Source organism: Dreissena polymorpha, chromosome 7, assembly GCF_020536995.1.
Source record: "Dreissena polymorpha isolate Duluth1 chromosome 7, UMN_Dpol_1.0, whole genome shotgun sequence".
In the NCBI taxonomy this organism is placed as follows: Eukaryota; Metazoa; Mollusca; class Bivalvia; order Myida; family Dreissenidae; genus Dreissena; species Dreissena polymorpha.
The window spans coordinates 53,902,632-53,923,823 of record NC_068361.1 but is presented as its reverse complement, the minus strand read 5'-3'; the positions used below and the strand labels follow the sequence as shown (position 1 = coordinate 53,923,823).

General features: G+C 38.6%; 1 long non-coding RNA gene across 11 annotated transcripts; it reads right to left on the bottom strand.

Moving 5' to 3' along the window:
• Window positions 1-549: 549 nt before the first annotated feature.
• Window positions 550-19,230, bottom strand: LOC127839113 (uncharacterized). Of its 11 annotated transcripts, none has more exons than XR_008030164.1 (13): window positions 16,733-16,995; window positions 16,153-16,253; window positions 15,482-15,645; window positions 13,190-13,290; window positions 12,519-12,682; window positions 10,798-10,882; window positions 10,218-10,318; window positions 9,547-9,710; window positions 4,852-4,936; window positions 4,272-4,372; window positions 3,601-3,764; window positions 1,375-1,475; window positions 550-867 (listed from the first exon to the last, which is right to left on the bottom strand). It is a non-coding gene; the product is annotated as an uncharacterized LOC127839113 (long non-coding RNA). The 11 variants fall into 11 exon arrangements; XR_008030166.1 differs by lacking the exons at window positions 13,190-13,290; window positions 15,482-15,645 and adding exons at window positions 18,456-18,619; window positions 19,127-19,230 and having other exon boundaries at window positions 552-867; window positions 16,733-16,817; XR_008030160.1 differs by lacking the exons at window positions 13,190-13,290; window positions 15,482-15,645; window positions 16,733-16,995 and adding exons at window positions 18,456-18,619; window positions 19,127-19,230 and having other exon boundaries at window positions 555-867.
• Window positions 19,231-21,192: the final 1,962 nt, after the last annotated feature.

Below are 21,192 nucleotides of genomic sequence, written 5' to 3'. Positions count from 1 at the left end.
TATATAATGTCAATGTTTTACATCACTTTATTCGTATACAATGCCTTATTTTAAACTAAGTAATACAGTCATCTAATCATTAAATTTAATTTAAGAGATAACGCTAAAAAGGGTTGCAGTCTACAATATATTTTAGGTCACAATATAGTAAAAGATTTCCTACACAAATTCAATGTAAAAGCAATAATCAGTGTACTTTTCTTGATGAAAAAGGAGACTTTTTTATTTTAAGCACTTTTTTCAATAAAAAACTCACTGACAGCATATAAAATCATGTTTTTCAAGAAAATTATTATTTAAAGCTTCACTTACAATCTAAACATACACATTGCAATTACAAAAATTAATGCTATTATGATGAGAGGCATAATTTGCAGCTTTCAAGCCGATACAAGCCTGCTACCCAAAATTAACACTTAAAAAGGCGCAAATCGCTCCTTCAACAGCTAACGACACAAAGTGACACTTGTTGCGCATCCAGATAGTCTCTCTCATAAAAATAAGTCCTGTTAGCGACATTTTATTAAGTATTCACTTTAAAATCCAGTGTTGAAAGCTTAAGTTTTGCAAAAATGCCCACAGTCACCATGCAAAAGAGCATGTTTGCTAAGGAATTCCTACGCGAGGGGCCACACTAATGTCGTGGCAGGAAAGTCATTTGGGTGTGATTCCTCTGTAGTTCAGTGTACATTCATTCCACTACCTGGGGATGACTATCAGGATCAATTTTCCCAGCTTGGTGAAGTGTAGACCTTTCAGGATATTGATGGATCGTCCACAAGCGCTGCACCACTGAGGCGTATGTTCAGGACACAGAGTCGGATTGAGGTGTACACAAACCCGCAGTCAGGCAAGGATCATCCAGACCTTTAATAAAATAAAATGTTTAGGCCCCTGAAACTGGCAATTATGTTCAACACTGAGATAATGAAACACATAGAGGAGACATCATGCCATGGCTTTCTCATTATTGACACGGTAAACTCGAGCAGCTGGGGACTTGGCTCTAAACAAAAACAGGTATGCTCCATCAATGTGAGCAAGATGGCATGTCAGAGTTAAAAAGAGCAAACAAACATACAAAAGAGTTATAAAGGAAATTAGAAATTAAATGCCAGAAGTAATTTCAAGTATTGTTTTTCTGTCTGCAAGGGTTGCTGTGGAAAATAGTGCTTAACGCATAGTTTGGCCTGTAGGGGTTCTGCTAGCAAGAACAAATCGAAGTCATATCTGGCCGCGAACTGTAAGCTTGAGATTACCATATCTGATGAAGTACTGCTTTAAGAATGCATTCTAATTGTACTTGAACCAGATCGCATTGTCAGCACAAGGCTTCAGACCCCCCAAAAGTGTGAGGCTTTCAATAGTGCTTACCTGATACCAGACCGCATTGGCCAAGACAGTGACTTTCTCCCGGAACTGCACAGGCCGCATCCGCAGCACAATCCTTAAGCTCAATCATGGTCTGGCTGACTCTGAAAAAGTGAAATCTGAATTTACAGATGCTCATTTGTCTAAAGGTTATGAGTTTATTGCCTATCTTATTAAAAGCAAACACAATGACATGCTAAAGAAGACATGTGCATTTCTGAAAAGACATACAGCTCCCCGATACTTGACTAGGAAAAGGCGCTATGGTCTTCACTCTGAAATTCATTACTCTAAGGGCTTAACAGAACCAAAGCCAGATCTTACAGCTAAATGGCCCCACCTACAGCTAAATATGCTTTATAGGTTGAAAATAAGGTAATTTGTCTGAAGAACAAGTGCTATTAACTCATCAGCTATGTTGCTCCACTGGCCGCAATTCTGTAAACATAGTGTATATATGGAAATATGTAGTCTACCTCATTTAAACAATCAGTAAGATGACTCACATTGAAATCATGTCCAGTGCACCAGTCAGAGCAAGACAGCTAGCGGATTGTTGAACATCTGCGGCTCAAGGACAAATGGTCAGGCCTACAAACAAAGAGAAAAATGGCATAAATGGGTTGCATGCATGTAATTTGGCATATTTTTCATCTTGCTCTCCACCTGAAACTTCAATCTATGGACATAATAATATTTACATTTAAGATTTGTTGGAAATGTTACCCTTACTTGTCCATACCAGGTCCCCCACCCATCCGGAACAGTCCAAAACCACCTAAAACATCCATTTGGACCAAAATATTGACATCTCTCATCTATTTTAGCACCCAAATCATCAAAACATTCATTTAAATTCAGTTTCTACTTGTCTCGCTTGCAGACGAATCCATGTGACCTTGACATTGCAGTAAATGTGCTTTTTAAAGGTCATATTACACTAATTCCGATTCCCATAGGCTCCCATTATAAAACTGACACCTTTCACAGCATTTTTCTTGCCTTTTCGACGTATCAATTTTTCCGAACCTGGTATCATTTTAAAGATGGATCTGTCATCTTCCAATAATTGCAATCAAAAACATACCGTCTCGCAACTTCTAAGAAAGTAAATCGCTGTCGAATGAACCCACCGTAGAAAAACGTGTTTCGGAATCCTAATTTCGACAAAAGCCCCACACAATAGAAAACACACTCTCAAAAGTTCATCTTTTAAGTAAGCTTCCAATCCAAGGCATCAAAGTACTCCAGACACATACAGGATATTACAAATAACCACAAAAGACATGTCTCACATTGTTAAATGGCTTATATTCAAGAAGAGAAAAGGAACTCTTCAGAAATAGGCACTACTTTCGAATGGACCACGGAGGGATACACAATGATTTAGTGTAATGTAACCTTTAAGGGAACTCAACTTTGCCCTATCTTTTTCAAACTTTGTCCACATGAGATTTCAACTATTTCCACAATGAATATGCAATTTCAGTGCATTCGGATGGGGGTAAAGGCCTTAAAATGGCCATTTAAAGCGGTGACTAAATTGGCCGCAGTCAAGTCGGAATGCATGATTTTTAGTCTAAGTGACGACAGCTGATTTTGTGTCTCTAATTATTTTTACGCGTAACTTTTATGGCAAAAACTGGTATCATTGCATGCGAAATTCACCAATATATCAGCAAAAGGCCCAAATAAATGTATTGATTGTGAATCAGTGTACTTTTCTTGATGAAAAAGGAGACTTTTTTTAATTTTAAGCACTTTTTTCAATAAAAAACTCACTGACAGCATATAAAATCATGTTTTTCAAGAAAATTATTATTAAAAGCTTCCCTTACAATCTAAACATACACATTGCAATTACAAAAATTAATGCTATTATGATGAGAGGCATAATTTGCAGCTTTCAAGCCGATACAAGCCTGCTACCCAAAATTAACACTTAAAAAGGCGCAAATCGCTCCTTCAACAGCTAACGACACAAAGTGACACTTGTTGCGCATCCAGATAGTCTCTCTCATAAAAATAAGTCCTGTTAGCGACATTTTATTAAGTATTCTCTTTAAAATCCAGTGTTGAAAGCTTAAGTTTTGCAAAAATGCCCACAGTCACCATGCAAAAGAGCATGTTTGCTAAGGAATTCCTACGCGAGGGGCCACACTAATGTCGTGGCAGGAAAGTCATTTGGGTGTGATTCCTCTGTAGTTCAGTGTACATTCATTCCACTACCTGGGGATGACTATCAGGATCAATTTTCCCAGCTTGGTGAAGTGTTGACCTTTCAGGATGTTGATGGATCGTCCACAAGCGCTGCACCACTGAGGCCTATGTTCAGGACACAGAGTCGGATTGAGGTGTACACAAACCCGCAGTCAGGCAAGGATCATCCAGACCTTTAATAAAATAAAATGTTTAGGCCCCTGAAACTGGCAATTATGTTCAACACTGAGATAAGGAAACACATAGAGGAGACATCATGCCATGGCTTTCTCATTATTGACACGGCAAACTCGAGCAGCTGGGGACTTGGCTCTAAACAAAAACAGGTATGCTCCATCAATGTGAGCAAGATGGCATGTCAGAGTTAAAAAGAGCAAACAAACATACAAAAGAGATATAAAGGAAATTAGAAATTAAATGCCAGAAGTAATTTCAAGTATTGTTTTTCTGTCTGCAAGGGTTGCTGTGGAAAATAGTGCTTAACGCATAGTTTGGCCTGTAGGGGTTCTGCTAGCAAGAACAAATCGAAGTCATATCTGGCCGCGAACTGTAAGCTTGAGATAACCATATCTGTTGAAGTACTGCTTTAAGAATGCATTCTAATTGTACTTGAACCAGATCGCATTGACAGCACAAGGCTTCAGAACCCCCAAAAGTGTGAGGCTTTCAATAGTGCTTACCTGATACCAGACCGCATTGGCCAAGACAGTGACTTTCTCCCGGAACTGCACAGGCCGCATCCGCAGCACAATCCTTAAGCTCAATCATGGTCTGGCTGACTCTGAAATAGTGAAATCTGAATTTACAGATGCTCATTTGTCTAAAGGTTATGAGTTGATTGCCTATCTTATTAAAAGCAAACACAATGACATGCTAAAGAAGACATGTGCATTTCTGAAAAGACATACAGCTGCCCGATACTTGACTAGGAAAAGGCGCTATGGTCTTCACTCTGAAATTCATTACTCTAAGGGCTTAACAGAACCAAAGCCAGATCTTACAGCTAAATGGCCCCACCTACAGCTAAATATGCTTTATAGGTTGAAAATAAGGTAATTTGTCTGAAGAACTAGTGCTATTAACTCATCAGCTATGTTGCACCACTGGCCGCAATTCTGTAAACATAGTGTATATATGGAAATATGTAGTCTACCTCATGCACCGCACCACTACGTCCACTGTAAATACACAGCTAAGTTAGTACTTTAACGAACAAACTGAAATTCATGTGTTAATTAAACAATCAGTAAGATGACTCACATTGAAATCATGTCCAGTGCACCAGTCAGAGCAAGACAGCTAGCGGATTGTTGACCATCTGCGGCTCAAGGACAAATGGTCAGGCCTACAAACAAAGAGAAAAATGGCATAAATGGGTTGCATGCATGTAATTTGGCATATTTTTCATCTTGCTCTCCACCTAAAACTTCAATCTATGGACATAATAATATTTACATTTAAGATTTGTTGGAAATGTTACCCTTACTTGTCCATACCAGGTCCCCTACCCATCCGGAACAGTCCAAAACCACCTAAAACATCCATTTGGACCAAAATATTGACATCTCTCATCTATTTTAGCACCCAAATCATCAAAACATTCATTAAAATTCAGTTTCTACTTGTCTCGCTTGCAGACGAATCCATGTGACCTTGACATTGCAGTAAATGTGCTTTTTAAAGGTTATAGTACACTAATTCCGATTCCCATAGGGTCCCATTATAAAACTGACAACTTTCACAGCATTTTTCTTGCCTTTTCGACGTATCAATTTTTCCGAACCTGGTATCATTTTAAAGATGGATCTGTCATCTTCCAATAATTGCAATCAAAAACATACCGTCTCGCAACTTCTAAGAAAGTAAATCGCTGTCGAATGAACCCACCGTAGAAAAACGTGTTTCGGAATCCTAATTTCGACAAAAGCCCCACACAATAGAAAACACACCCTCAAAAGTTCATCTTTTAAGTAAGCTTCCCATCCAAGGCATCAAAGTACTCCAGACACATACAGGATATTACAAATAACCACAAAAGACATGTCTCACATTGTTAAATGGCTTATATTCAAGAAGAGAAAAGGAACTCTTCAGAAATAGGCACTACTTTCGAATGGACCACGGAGGGATACACAATGCTTTAGTGTAATGTAACCTTTAAGGGAACTCAACTTTGTCCTATCTTTTTCAAACTTTGTCCACATGAGATTTCAACTATTTCCACAATGAATATGCAATTTCAGTGCATTCGGATGGGGGTAAAGGCCTTAAAATGGCCATTTAAAGCGGTGACTAAATTGGCCGCAGTCAAGTCGGAATGCATGATTTTTAGTCTAAGTGACGACAGCTGATTTTGTGTCTCTAATTATTTTTACGCGTAACTTTTATGGCAAAAACTGGTATCATTGCATGCGAAATTCACCAATATATCAGCAAAAGGCCCAAATAAATGTATTGATTGTGAATCAGTGTACTTTTCTTGATGAAAAAGGAGACATTTTTTAATTTTAAGCACTTTCTCAATAAAAAACTCACTGACAGCATATAAAATCATGGTTTTCAAGAAAATTATTATTAAAAGCTTCACTTACAATCTAAACATACACATTGCAATTACAAAAATTAATGCTATTATGATGAGAGGCATAATTTGCAGCTTTCAAGCCGATACAAGCCTGCTACCCAAAATTAACACTTAAAAAGGCGCAAATCGCTCCTTCAACAGCTAACGACACAAAGTGACACTTGTTGCGCATCCAGATAGTCTCTCTCATAAAAATAAGTCCTGTTAGCGACATTTTATTAAGTATTCTCTTTAAAATCCAGTGTTGAAAGCTTAAGTTTTGCAAAAATGCCCACAGTCACCATGCAAAAGAGCATGTTTGCTAAGGAATTCCTACGCGAGGGGCCACACTAATGTCGTGGCAGGAAAGTCATTTGGGTGTGATTCCTCTGTAGTTCAGTGTACATTCATTCCACTACCTGGGGATGACTATCAGGATCAATTTTCCCAGCTTGGTGAAATGTTGACCTTTCAGGATGTTGATGGATCGTCCACAAGCGCTGCACCACTGAGGCCTATGTTCAGGACACAGAGTCGGATTGAGGTGTACACAAACCCGCAGTCAGGCAAGGATCATCCAGACCTTTAATAAAATAAAATGTTTAGGCCCCTGAAACTGGCAATTATGTTCAACACTGAGATAAGGAAACACATAGAGGAGACATCATGCCATGGCTTTCTCATTATTGACACGGCAAACTCGAGCAGCTGGGGACTTGGCTCTAAACAAAACAGGTATGCTCCATCAATGTGAGCAAGATGGCATGTCAGAGTTAAAAAGAGCAAACAAACATACAAAAGAGATATAAAGGAAATTAGAAATTAAATGCCAGAAGTAATTTCAAGTATTGTTTTTCTGTCTGCAAGGGTTGCTGTGGAAAATAGTGCTTAACGCATAGTTTGGCCTGTAGGGGTTCTGCTAGCAAGAACAAATCGAAGTCATATCTGGCCGCGAACTGTAAGCTTGAGATAACCATATCTGTTGAAGTACTGCTTTAAGAATGCATTCTAATTGTACTTGAACCAGATCGCATTGACAGCACAAGGCTTCAGAACCCCCAAAAGTGTGAGGCTTTCAATAGTGCTTACCTGATACCAGACCGCATTGGCCAAGACAGTGACTTTCTCCCGGAACTGCACAGGCCGCATCCGCAGCACAATCCTTAAGCTCAATCATGGTCTGGCTGACTCTGAAATAGTGAAATCTGAATTTACAGATGCTCATTTGTCTAAAGGTTATGAGTTTATTGCCTATCTTATTAAAAGCAAACACAATGACATGCTAAAGAAGACATGTGCATTTCTGAAAAGACATACAGCTGCCCGATACTTGACTAGGAAAAGGCGCTATGGTCTTCACTCTGAAATTCATTACTCTAAGGGCTTAACAGAACCAAAGCCAGATCTTACAGCTAAATGGCCCCACCTACAGCTAAATATGCTTTATAGGTTGAAAATAAGGTAATTTGTCTGAAGAACTAGTGCTATTAACTCATCAGCTATGTTGCTCCACGGGCCGCAATTCTGTAAACATAGTGTATATATGGAAATATGTAGTCTACCTCATGCACCGCACCACTACGTCCACTGTAAATACACAGCTAAGTTAGTACTTTAACGAACAAACTGAAATTCATGTGTTAATTAAACAATCAGTAAGATGACTCACATTGAAATCATGTCCAGTGCACCAGTCAGAGCAAGACAGCTAGCGGATTGTTGACCATCTGCGGCTCAAGGACAAATGGTCAGGCCTACAAACAAAGAGAAAAATGGCATAAATGGGTTGCATGCATGTAATTTGGCATATTTTTCATCTTGCTCTCCACCTGAAACTTCAATCTATGGACATAATAATATTTACATTTAAGATTTGTTGGAAATGTTACCCTTACTTGTCCATACCAGGTCCACCACCCATCCGGAACAGTCCAAAACCACCTAAAACATCCATTTGGACCAAAATATTGACATCTCTCATCTATTTTAGCACCCAAATCATCAAAACATTCATTAAAATTCAGTTTCTACTTGTCTCGCTTGCAGACGAATCCATGTGACCTTGACATTGCAGTAAATGTGCTTTTTAAAGGTTACAGTACACTAATTCCGATTCCCAGAGGGTCCCATTATTAAACTGACAACTTTCACAGCATTTTTCTTGCCTTTTCGACGTATCAATTTTTCTGAACCTGGTATCATGTTAAAGATGGATCTGTCATCTTCCAATAATTGCAATCAAAAACATACCGTCTCGCAACTTCTAAGAAAGTAAATCGCTGTCGAATGAACCCACCGTAGAAAAACGTGTTTCGGAATCCTAATTTCGACAAAAGCCCCACACAATAGAAAACACACCCTCAAAAGTTCATCTTTTAAGATAGCTTCCCATCCAAGGCATCAAAGTACTCCAGACACATACAGGATATTACAAATAACCACAAAAGACATTTCTCACATTGTTAAATGGCTTATTGAAGAAGAGAAAAAGAACTCTTTAGAAATAGGCACTACTTTCGAATGGACCACGGAGGGATACACAATGCTTTAGTGTAATGTAACCTTTAAGGGAACTCAACTTTGTCCTATCTTTTTCAAACTTTCTCCACATGAGATTTCAACTATTTCCACAATGAATATGCAATTTCAGTGCATTCGGATGGGGGTAAAGGCCTTAAAATGGCCATTTAAAGCGGTGACTAAATTGGCCGCAGTCAAGTCGGAATGCATGATTTTTAGTCTAAGTGACGACAGCTGATTTTGTGTCTCTAATTATTTTTTACGCGTAACTTTTATGGCAAAAACTGGTATCATTGCATGCGAAATTCACCAATATATCAGCAAAAGGCCCAAATAAATGTATTGATTGTGAATCAGTGTACTATTCTTGATGAAAAAGGAGACTTTTTTAAATTTTAAGCACTTTTTTCAATAAAAAACTTAACTGACAGCATATAAAATCATGTTTTTCAAGAAAATTATTATTAAAAGCTTCACTTACAATCTAAACATACACATTGTAATTACAAAAATTAATGCTATTATGATGAGAGGCATAATTTGCAGCTTTCAAGCCGATACAAGCCTGCTACCCAAAATTAACACTTAAAAAGGCGCAAATCGCTCCATCAACAGCTAACGACACAAAGTGACACTTGTTGCGCATCCAGATAGTCTCTCTCATAAAAATAAGTCCTGTTAGCGACATTTTATTTAGTATCCTCTTTAAAATCCAGTGTTGAAAGCTTAAGTTTTGCAAAAATGCCCACAGTCACCATGCAAAAGAGCATGTTCGCTAAGGAATTCCTACGCGAGGGGCCACACTAATGTCGTGGCAGGAAAGCCATTTGGGTGTGATTCCTCTGTAGTTCAGTGTACATTCATTCCACTACCTGGGGATGACTATCAGGATCAATTTTCCCAGCTTGGTGAAGTGTTGACCTTTCAGGATGTTGATGGATCGTCCACAAGCGCTGCACCACTGAGGCCTATGTTCAGGACACAGAGTCGGATTGAGGTGTACACAAACCCGCAGTCAGGCAAGGATCATCCAGACCTTTAATAAAATAAAATGTTTAGGCCCCTGAAACTGGCAATTATGTTCAACACTGAGATAAGGAAACACATAGAGGAGACATCATGCCACGGCTTTCTCATTATTGACACGGCAAACTCGAGCAGCTGGGGACTTGGCTCTAAACAAAAACAGGTATGCTCCATCAATGTGAGCAAGATGGCATGTCAGAGTTAAAAAGAGCAAACAAACATACAAAAGAGATATAGAGAAAATTAGAAATTAAATGCCAGAAGTAATTTCAAGTATTGTTTTTCTGTCTGCAAGGGTTGCTGTGGAAAATATTGATTAACGCATAGTTTGGCCTGTAGGGGTTCTGCTAGCAAGAACAAATCGAAGTCATATCTGGCCGCGAACTGTAAGCTTGAGATAACCATATCTGATGAAGTACTGCTTTAAGAATGCATTCTAATTGTACTTGAACCAGATCGCATTGACAGCACAAGGCTTCAGACCCCCCAAAAGTGTGAGGCTTTCAATAGTGCTTACCTGATACCAGACCGCATTGGCCAAGACAGTGACTTTCTCCCGGAACTGCACAGGCCGCATCCGCAGCACAATCCTTAAGCTCAATCATGGTCTGGCTGACTCTGAAATAGTGAAATCTGAATTTACAGATGCTCATTTGTCTAAAGGTTATGAGTTGATTGCCTATCTTATTAAAAGCAAACACAATGACATGCTAAAGAAGACATGTGCATTTCTGAAAAGACATACAGCTGCCCGATAATTGACTATGAAAAGGCGCTATGGTCTTCACTCTGAAATTCATTACTCTAAGGGCTTAACAGAACCAAAGCCAGATCTTACAGCTAAATGGCCCCATCTACAGCTAAATATGCTTTATAGGTTGAAAATAAGGTAATTTGTCTGAAGAACTAGTGCTATTAATTCATCAGCTATGTTGCTCCACTGGCCGCAATTCTGTAAACATAGTGTATATATGGAAATATGTAGTCTACCTCATGCACCGCACCACTACGTCCACTTTAAATACACAGCTAAGTTAGTACTTTAACGAACAAACTGAAATTCATGTGTTAATTAAACAATCAGTAAGATGACTCACATTGAAATCATGTCCAGTGCACCAGTCAGAGCAAGACAGCTAGCGGATTGTTGACCATCTGCGGCTCAAGGACAAATGGTCAGGCCTACAAACAAAGAGAAAAATGGCATAAATGGGTTGCATGCATGTAATTTGGCATATTTTTCATCTTGCTCTCCACCTGAAACTTCAATCTATGGACATAATAATATTTACATTTAAGATTTGTTGGAAATGTTACCCTTACTTGTCCATACCAGGTCCCCCACCCATCCGGAACAGTCCAAAACCACATAAAACATCCATTTGGACCAAAATATTGACATCTCTCATCTATTTTAGCACCCAAATCATCAAAATATTCATTAAAATTCAGTTTCTACTTGTCTCGCTTGCAGACGAATCCACATGACCTTGACATTGCAGTAAATGTGCTTTTTAAAGGTTATAGTACACTAATTCCGATTCCCATAGGGTCCCATTATAAAACTGACAACTTTCACAGCATTTTTCTTGCCTTTTCGACGTATCAATTTTTCCGAACCTGGTATCATTTTAAAGATGGATCTGTCATCTTCCAATAATTGCAATCAAAAACATACCGTCTCGCAACTTCTCAGAAAGTAAATCGCTGTCGAATGAACCCACCGTAGAAAAACGTGTTTCGGAATCCTAATTTCGACAAAAGCCCCACACAATAGAAAACACACCCTCAAAAGTTCATCTTTTAAGTTAGCTTCCCATCCAAGGCATCAAAGTACTCCAGACACATACAGGATATTACAAATAACCACAAAAGACATGTCTCACATTGTTAAATGGCTTATTCAAGAAGAGAAAAGGAACTCTTTAGAAATAGGCACTACTTTCGAATGGACCACGGAGGGATACACAATGCTTTAGTGTAATGTAACCTTTAAGGGAACTCAACTTTGTCCTATCTTTTTCAAACTTTCTCCACATGAGATTTCAACTATTTCCACAATGAATATGCAATTTCAGTGCATTCGGATGGGGGTAAAGGCCTTAAAATGGCCATTTAAAGCGGTGACTAAATTGGCCGCAGTCAAGTCGGAATGCATGATTTTTAGTCTAAGTGACGACAGCTGATTTTGTGTCTCTAATTATTTTTACGCGTAACTTTTATGGCAAAAACTGGTATCATTGCATGCGAAATTCACCAATATATCAGCAAAAGGCCCAAATAAATGTATTGATTGTGAATCAGTGTACTTTTCTTGATGAAAAAGGAGACTTTTTTTAATTTTAAGCACTTTTTTCAATAAAAAACTCACTGACAGCATATAAAATCATGTTTTTCAAGAAAATTATTATTAAAAGCTTCACTTACAATCTAAACATACACATTGCAATTACAAAAATTAATGCTATTATGATGAGAGGCATAATTTGCAGCTTTCAAGCCGATACAAGCCTGCTACCCAAAATTAACACTTAAAAAGGCGCAAATCGCTCCTTCAACAGCTAACGACACAAAGTGACACTTGTTGCGCATCCAGATAGTCTCTCTCATAAAAATAAGTCCTGTTAGCGACATTTTATTAAGTATTCTCTTTAAAATCCAGTGTTGAAAGCTTAAGTTTTGCAAAAATGCCCACAGTCACCATGCAAAAGAGCATGTTTGCTAAGGAATTCCTACGCGAGGGGCCACACTAATGTCGTGGCAGGAAAGTCATTTGGGTGTGATTCCTCTGTAGTTCAGTGTACATTCATTCCACTACCTGGGGATGACTATCAGGATCAATTTTCCCAGCTTGGTGAAGTGTTGACCTTTCAGGATGTTGATGGATCGTCCACAAGCGCTGCACCACTGATGCCTCTGTTCAGGACACAGAGTCGGATTGAGGTGTACACAAACCCGCAGTCAGGCAAGGATCATCCAGACCTTTAATAAAATAAAATGTTTAGGCCCCTGAAACTGGCAATTATGTTCAACACTGAGATAAGGAAACACATAGAGGAGACATCATGCCATGGCTTTCTCATTATTGGCACGGCAAACTCGAGCAGCTGGGGACTTGGCTCTAAACAAAAACAGGTATGCTCCATCAATGTGAGCAAGATGGCATGTCAGAGTTAAAAAGAGCAAACAAACATACAAAAGAGATATTAAGGAAATTAGAAATTAAATGCCAGAAGTAATTTCAAGTATTGTTTTTCTGTCTGCAAGGGTTGCTGTGGAAAATAGTGCTTAACGCATAGTTTGGCCTGTAGGGGTTCTGCTAGCAAGAACAAATCGAAGTCATATCTGGCCGCGAACTGTAAGCTTGAGATAACCATATCTGATAAAGTACTGCTTTAAGAATGCATTCTAATTGTACTTGAACCAGATCGCATTGACAGCACAAGGCTTCAGACCCCCCAAAAGTGTGAGGCTTTCAATAGTGCTTACCTGATACCAGACCGCATTGGCCAAGACAGTGACTTTTTCCCGGAACTGCACAGGCCGCATCCGCAGTACAATCCTTAAGCTCAATCATGGTCTGGCTGACTCTGAAATAGTGAAATCTGAATTTACAGATGCTCATTTGTCTAAAGGTTATGAGTTGATTGCCTATCTTATTAAAAGCAAACACAATGACATGCTAAAGAAGACATGTGCATTTATGAAAAGACATACAGCTGCTCGATACTTGACTAGGAAAAGGCGCTATGGTCTTCACTCTGAAATTCATTACTCTAAGGGCTTAACAGAACCAAAGCCAGATCTTACAGCTAAATGGCCCCACCTACAGCTAAATATGCTTTATAGGTTGAAAATAAGGTAATTTGTCTGAAGAACTAGTGCTATTAACTCATCAGCTATGTTGCTCCACTGGCCGCAATTCTGTAAACATAGTGTATATATGGAAATATGTAGTCTACCTCATGCACCGCACCACTACGTCCACTGTAAATACACAGCTAAGTTAGTACTTTAACGAACAAACTGAAATTCATGTGTTAATTAAACAATCAGTAAGATGACTCACATTGAAATCATGTCCAGTGCAAGACAGCTAGCGGATTGTTGACCATCTGCGGCTCAAGGACAAATGGTCAGGCCTACAAACAAAGAGAAAAATGGCATAAATGGGTTGCATGCATGTAATTTGGCATATTTTTCATCTTGCTCTCCACCTGAAACTTCAATCTATGGACATTATAATATTTACATTTAAGATTTGTTAGAAATGTTACCCTTACTTGTCCATACCAGGTCCCCCACCCATCCGGAACAGTCCAAAACCACCTAAAACATCCATTTGGACCAAAATATTGACATCTCTCATCTATTTTAGCACCCAAATCATCAAAACATTCATTAAAATTCAGTTTCTACTTGTCTCGCTTGCAGACAAATCCATGTGACCTTGACATTGCAGTAAATGTGCTTTTTAAAGGTTATAGTACACTAATTCCGATTCCCATAGGGTCCCATTATAAAACTGACAACTTTCACAGCATTTTTCTTGCCTTTTCGACGTATCAATTTTTCCGAACCTGGTATCATTTTAAAGATGGATCTGTCATCTTCCAATAATTGCAATCAAAAACATACCGTCTCGCAACTTCTAAGAAAGTAAATCGCTGTCGAATGAACCCACCGTAGAAAAACGTGTTTCGGAATCCTAATTTCGACAAAAGCCCCACACAATAGAAAACACACCCTCAAAAGTTCATCTTTTAAGTTAGCTTCCAATCCAAGGCATCAAAGTACTCCAGACACATACAGGATATTACAAATAACCACAAAAGACATGTCTCACATTGTTAAATGGCTTATATGCAAGAAGAGAAAAGGAACTCTTTAGAAATAGGCACTACTTCCGAATGGACCACGGAGGGATACACAATGATTTAGTGTAATGTAACCTTTAAGGGAACTCAACTTTGTCCTATCTTTTTCAAACTTTCTCCACATGAGATTTCAACTATTTCCACAATGAATATGTAATTTCAGTGCATTCGGATGGGGGTAAAGGCCTTAAAATGGCCATTTAAAGCGGTGACTAAATTGGCCGCAGTCAAGTCGGAAAGCATGATTTTTAGTCTAAGTGACGACAGCTGATTTTGTGTCTCTAATTATTTTTACGCGTAACTTTTATGGCAAAAACTGGTATCATTGCATGCGATATTCACCAATATATCAGCAAAAGGCCCAAATAAATGTATTGATTGTGAATCAGTGTACTTTTCTTGATGAAAAAGGAGACTTTTTTTAATTTTAAGCACTTTTTTAAAAAAAAAAAATCACTGACAGCATATAAAATCATGTTTTTCAAGAATATTATTATTAAAAGCTTCACTTACAATCTAAACATACACATTGTAATTACAAAAATTAATGCTATTATGATGAGAGGCATAATTTGCAGCTTTCAAGCCGATACAAGCCTGCTACCCAAAATTAACACTTAAAAAGGCGCAAATCGCTCCTTCAACAGCTAACGACACAAAGTGACACTTGTTGCGCATCCAGATAGTCTCTCTCATAAAAATAAGTCCTGTTAGCGACATTTTATTTAGTATTCTCTTTAAAATCCAGTGATGAAAGCTTAAGTTTTGCAAAAATGCCCACAGTCACCATGCAAAAGAGCATGTTTGCTAAGGAATTCCTACGCGAGGGGCCACACTAATGTCGTGGCAGGAAAGTCATTTGGGTGTGATTCCTCTGTAGTTCAGTGTACATTCATTCCACTACCTGGGGATGACTATCAGGATCAATTTTCCCAGCTTGGTGAAGTGTTGACCTTTCAGGATGTTGATGGATCGTCCACAAGCGCTGCACCACTGAGGCCTCTGTTCAGGACACAGAGTCGGATTGAGGTGTACACAAACCCGCAGTCAGGCAAGGATCAACCAGACCTTTAATAAAATAAAATGTTTAGGCCCCTGAAACTGGCAATTATGTTCAACACTGAGATAAGGAAACACATAGAGGAGACATCATGCCATGGCTTTCTCATTATTGACACGGCAAACTCGAGCAGCTGGGGACTTGGCTCTAAACAAAAACAGGTATGCTCCATCAATGTGAGCAAGATGGCATGTCAGAGTTAAAAATAGCAAACAAACATACAAAAGAGATATAAAGGAAATTAGAAATTAAATGCCAGAAGTAATTTCAAGTATTGTTTTTCTGTCTGCAAGGGTTGCTGTGGAAAATAGTGCTTAACGCATAGTTTGGCCTGTAGGGGTTCTGCTAGCAAGAACAAATCGAAGTCATATCTGGCCGCGAACTGTAAGCTTGAGATAACCATATCTGATGAAGTACTGCTTTAAGAATGCATTCTAATTGTACTTGAACCAGATCGCATTGACAGCACAAGGCTTCAGACCCCCCAAAAGTGATAGGCTTTCAATAGTGCTTACCTGATACCAGACCGCATTGGCCAAGACAGTGACTTTCTCCCGGAACTGCACAGGCCGCATCCGCAGCACAATCCTTAAGCTCAATCATGGTCTGGCTGACTCTGAAATAGTGAAATCTGAATTTACAGATGCTCATTTGTCTAAAGGTTATGAGTTTATTGCCTATCTTATTAAAAGCAAACACAATGACATGCTAAAGAAGACATGTGCATTTCTGAAAAGACATACAGCTGCCCGGTACTTGAGTAGGAAAAGGCGCTATGGTCTTCACTCTGAAATTCATTACTCTAAGGGCTTAACAGAACCAAAGCCAGATCTTACAGCTAAATGGCCCCACCTACAGCTAAATATGCTTTATAGGTTGAAAATAAGGTAATTTGTCTGAAGAACTAGTGCTATAAACTCATCAGCTATGTTGCTCCACTGGCCGAAATTCTGTAAACATAGTGTATATATGGAAATATGTAGTCTACCTCATGCACCGCACCACTACGTCCACTGTAAATACACAGCTAAGTTAGTACTTTAACGAACAAACTGAAATTCATGTGTTAATTAAACAATCAGTAAGATGACTCACATTGAAATCATGTCCAGTGCACCAGTCAGAGCAAGACAGCTAGCGGATTGTTGACCATCTGCGGCTCAAGGACAAATGGTCAGGCCTACAAACAAAGAGAAAAATGGCATAAATGGGTTGCATGCATGTAATTTGGCATATTTTTCATCTTGCTCTCCACCTGAAACTTCAATCTATGGACATAATAATATTTACATTTAAGATTTGTTGGAAATGTTACCCTTACTTGTCCATACCAGGTCCCCCACCCATCCGGAACAGTCCAAAACCACCGAAAACATCCATTTGGACCAAAATATTGACATCTCTCATCTATTTAAGCACCCAAATCATCAAACATTCATTAAAATTCAGTTTCTACTTGTCTCGCTTGCAGACGAATCCACATGACCTTGACATTGCAGTAAATGTGCTTTTAAAGGTTATAGTACACTAATTCCGATTCCCATAGGGTCCCATTATAAAACTGACAACTTTCACAGCATTTTTCTTGCCTTTTCGACGTATCAATTTTTCCGAACCTGGTATCATTTTAAAGATGGATCTGTCATCTTCCAATAATTGCAATCAAAAACATACCGTCTCGCAACTTCTAAGAAAGTAAATCGCTGTCGAATGAACCCACCGTAGAAAAACGTGTTTCGGAAACCTAATTTCGACAAAAGCCCCACACAATAGAAAACACACCCTCAAAAGTTCATCTTTTAAGTTAGCTTCCAATCCAAGGCATCAAAGTACTCCAGACACATACAGGATATTACAAATAACCACAAAAGACATGTCTCACATTGTTAAATGGCTTATATTCAAGAAGAGAAAAGGAACTCTTTAGAAATAGGCACTACTTCCGAATGGACCACGGAGGGATACACAATGATTTAGTGTAATGTAACCTTTAAGGGAACTCAACTTTGTCCTATCTTTTTCAAACTTTCTCCACATGAGATTTCAACTATTTCCACAATGAATATGCAATTTCAGTGCATTCGGATGGGGGTAAAGGCCTTAAAATGGCCATTTAAAGCGGTGACTAAATTGGCCGCAGTCAAGTCGGAATGCATGATTTTTAGTCTAAGTGACGACAGCTGATTTTGTGTCTCTAATTATTTTTACGCGTAACTTTTATGGCAAAAACTGGTATCATTGCATGCGAAATTCACCAATATATCAGCAAAAGGCCCAAATAAATGTATTGATTGTGAATCAGTGTACTTTGCTTGATGAAAAAGGAGACTTTTTTTTAATTTTAAGCACTTTCTTCAATAAAAAAACTCACTGACAGCATATAAAATCATGTTTTTCAAGAAAATTATTATTAAAAGCTTCACTTACAATCTAAACATACACATTGCAATTACAAAAATTGATGCTATTATGATGAGAGGCATAATTTGCAGCTTTCAAGCCGATACAAGCCTGCTACCCCAAATTAACACTTAAAAAGGCGCAAATCGCTCCTTCAACAGCTAACGACACAAAGTGACACTTGTTGCGCATCCAGATAGTCTCTCTCATAAAAATAAGTCCTGTTAGCGACATTTTATTAAGTATTCTCTTTAAAATCCAGTGTTGAAAGCTTAAGTTTTGCAAAAATGCCCACAGTCACCATGCAAAAGAGCATGTTTGCTAAGGAATTCCTACGCGAGGGGCCACACTAATGTCGTGGCAGGAAAGTCATTTGGGTGTGATTCCTCTGTAGTTCAGTGTACATTCATTCCACTACCTGGGGATGACTATCAGGATCAATTTTCCCAGCTTGGTGAAGTGTTGACCTTTCAGGATGTTGATGGATCGTCCACAAGCGCTGCACCACTGAGGCCTCTGTTCAGGACACAGAGTCGGATTGAGGTGTACACAAACCTGCAGTCAGGCAAGGATCATCCAGACCTTTAATAAAATAAAATGTTTAGGCCCCTGAAACTGGCAATTATGTTCAACACTGAGATAAGGAAACACATAGAGGAGACATCATGCCATGGCTTTCTCATTATTGACACGGCAAACTCGAGCAGCTGGGGACTTGGCTCTAAACAAAAACAGGTATGCTCCATCAATGTGAGCAAGATGGCATGTCAGAGTTAAATAGAGCAAACAAGCATACAAAAGTGATATAAAGGAAATTAGAAATTAAATGCCAGAAGTAATTTCAAGTATTGTTTTTCTGTCTGCAAGGGTTGCTGTGGAAAATAGTGCTTAACGCATAGTTTGGCCTGTAGGGGTTCTGCTAGCAAGAACAAATCGAAGTCATATCTGGCCGCGAACTGTAGGCTTGAGATAACCATATCTGATGAAGTACTGCTTTAAGAATGCATTCTAATTGTACTTGAACCAGATCGCATTGACAGCACAATGCTTCAGACCCCCCAAAACTGTGAGGCTTACAATAGTGCTTACCTGATACCAGACCGCATTGGCCAAGACAGTGACTTTCTCCCGGAACTGCACAGGCCGCATCCGCAGCACAATCCTTAAGCTCAATCATGGGCTGGCTGACTCTGAAAGAGTGAAATCTGAATTTACAGATGCTCATTTGTCTAAAGGTTATGAGTTGATTGCCTATCTTATTAAAAGCAAACACAATGACATGCTAAAGAAGACATGTGCATTTCTGAAAAGACATACAGCTGCCCGATACTTGACTAGGAAAAGGCGCTATGGTCTTCACTCTGAAATTCATTACTCTAAGGGCTTAACAGAACCAAAGCCAGATCTTACAGCTAAATGGCCCCACCTACAGCTAAATATGCTTTATAGGTTGAAAATAAGGTAATTTGTCTGAAGAACTAGTGCTATTAACTCATCAGCTATGTTGCTCCACTGGCCGCAATTCTGTAAACATAGTGTATATATGGAAATATGTAGTCTACCTCATGCACCGCACCACTACGTCCACTGTAAATACACAGCTAAGTTAGTACTTTAACGAACAAACTGAAATTCATGTGTTAATTAAACAATCAGTAAGATGACTCACATTGAAATAATGTCCAGTGCACCAGTCAGAGCAAGACAGCTAGCAGATTGTTGACCATCTGCGGACATAATAATATTTACATTTAAGATTTGTTGGAAATGTTACCCTTACTTGTCCATACCAGGTCCCCCACCCATCCGGAACAGTCCAAAACCACCTAAAACATCCATTTGGACCAAAATATTGACATCTCTCATCTATTTTAGCACCCAAATCATCAAAACATTCATTAAAATTCAGTTTCTACTTGTCTCGCTTGCAGACGAATCCATGTGACCTTGACATTGCAGTAAATGTGCTTTTTAAAGGTTATAGTACACTAATTCCGATTCCCATGGGGTCCCATTATAAAACTGACAACTTTCACAGCATTTTTCTTGCCTTTTCGACGTATCAATTTTTCCGAACCTGGTATCATTTTAAAGATGGATCTGTCATCTTCCAATAATTGCAATCAAAAACATACCGTCTCGCAACTTCTAAGAAAGTAAATCGCTGTCGAATGAACCCACCGTAGAAAAACGTGTTTCGGAATCCTAATTTCGACAAAAGCCCCACACAATAGAAAACACACCCTCAAAAGTTCATCTTTTAAGTTAGCTTCCAATCCAAGGCATCAAAGTACTCCAGACACATACAGGATATTACAAATAACCACAAAAGACATGTCTCACATTGTTAAATGGCTTATATTCAAGAAGAGAAAAGGAACTCTTTAGAAATAGGCACTACTTCCGAATGGACCACGGAGGGATACACAATGATTTAGTGTTATGTAACCTTTAACGTTCAATACGCAATCGCAATCGTGATACATCGGCTATCTCGGATTCCTCCGTAAGATAGGCCTCGTGGCTAACGGTCGCCATCTTGCCTTGTATTACTACTTTACTACCCAAAAGGTTATCAGTCTATTGTTATGAGGCTTTAAACGATGCGCGTTGAACTAGCGCCAAACTTTTTACCGAAACTTTGATATTAAGAGCCCTATAAACGTTCATTTGTGTTGCATTTTGACCTATTATCCAAATGATTTACTTTTCTATTATTATTTAATCACCATATTTTCCATTTTTTAAGATGCAATTACGGTATTTACAAAACCAACCAAACCGAAAGTGAAACTGTATGCATTACGTTACGCTATGTAAACATTAAATATATGTTCAGTTTGAGGAAGCGAATCGATCAGAGACGATAGAATATGTATGCAATACAGACTAGACTATCATTGCCGATTGTAGTACTGGCTAAAAAATACCTTTGATGACAGGTCATGTATAGAACGTTAATCAAAATAGTGACCATAAATCACTACACATGTCTGGGTTGAATTAATGCACGTTTCTGATATAATTACCTGCATCTGGTTGTAAATACCATGAAATTGATAAATTAAAACGTTTTTTCATAAATTAACATTTCATGTGTTATTATTATCATTTAGGTAATTTAGAATCATATCATTATTATCATTTACTATTCT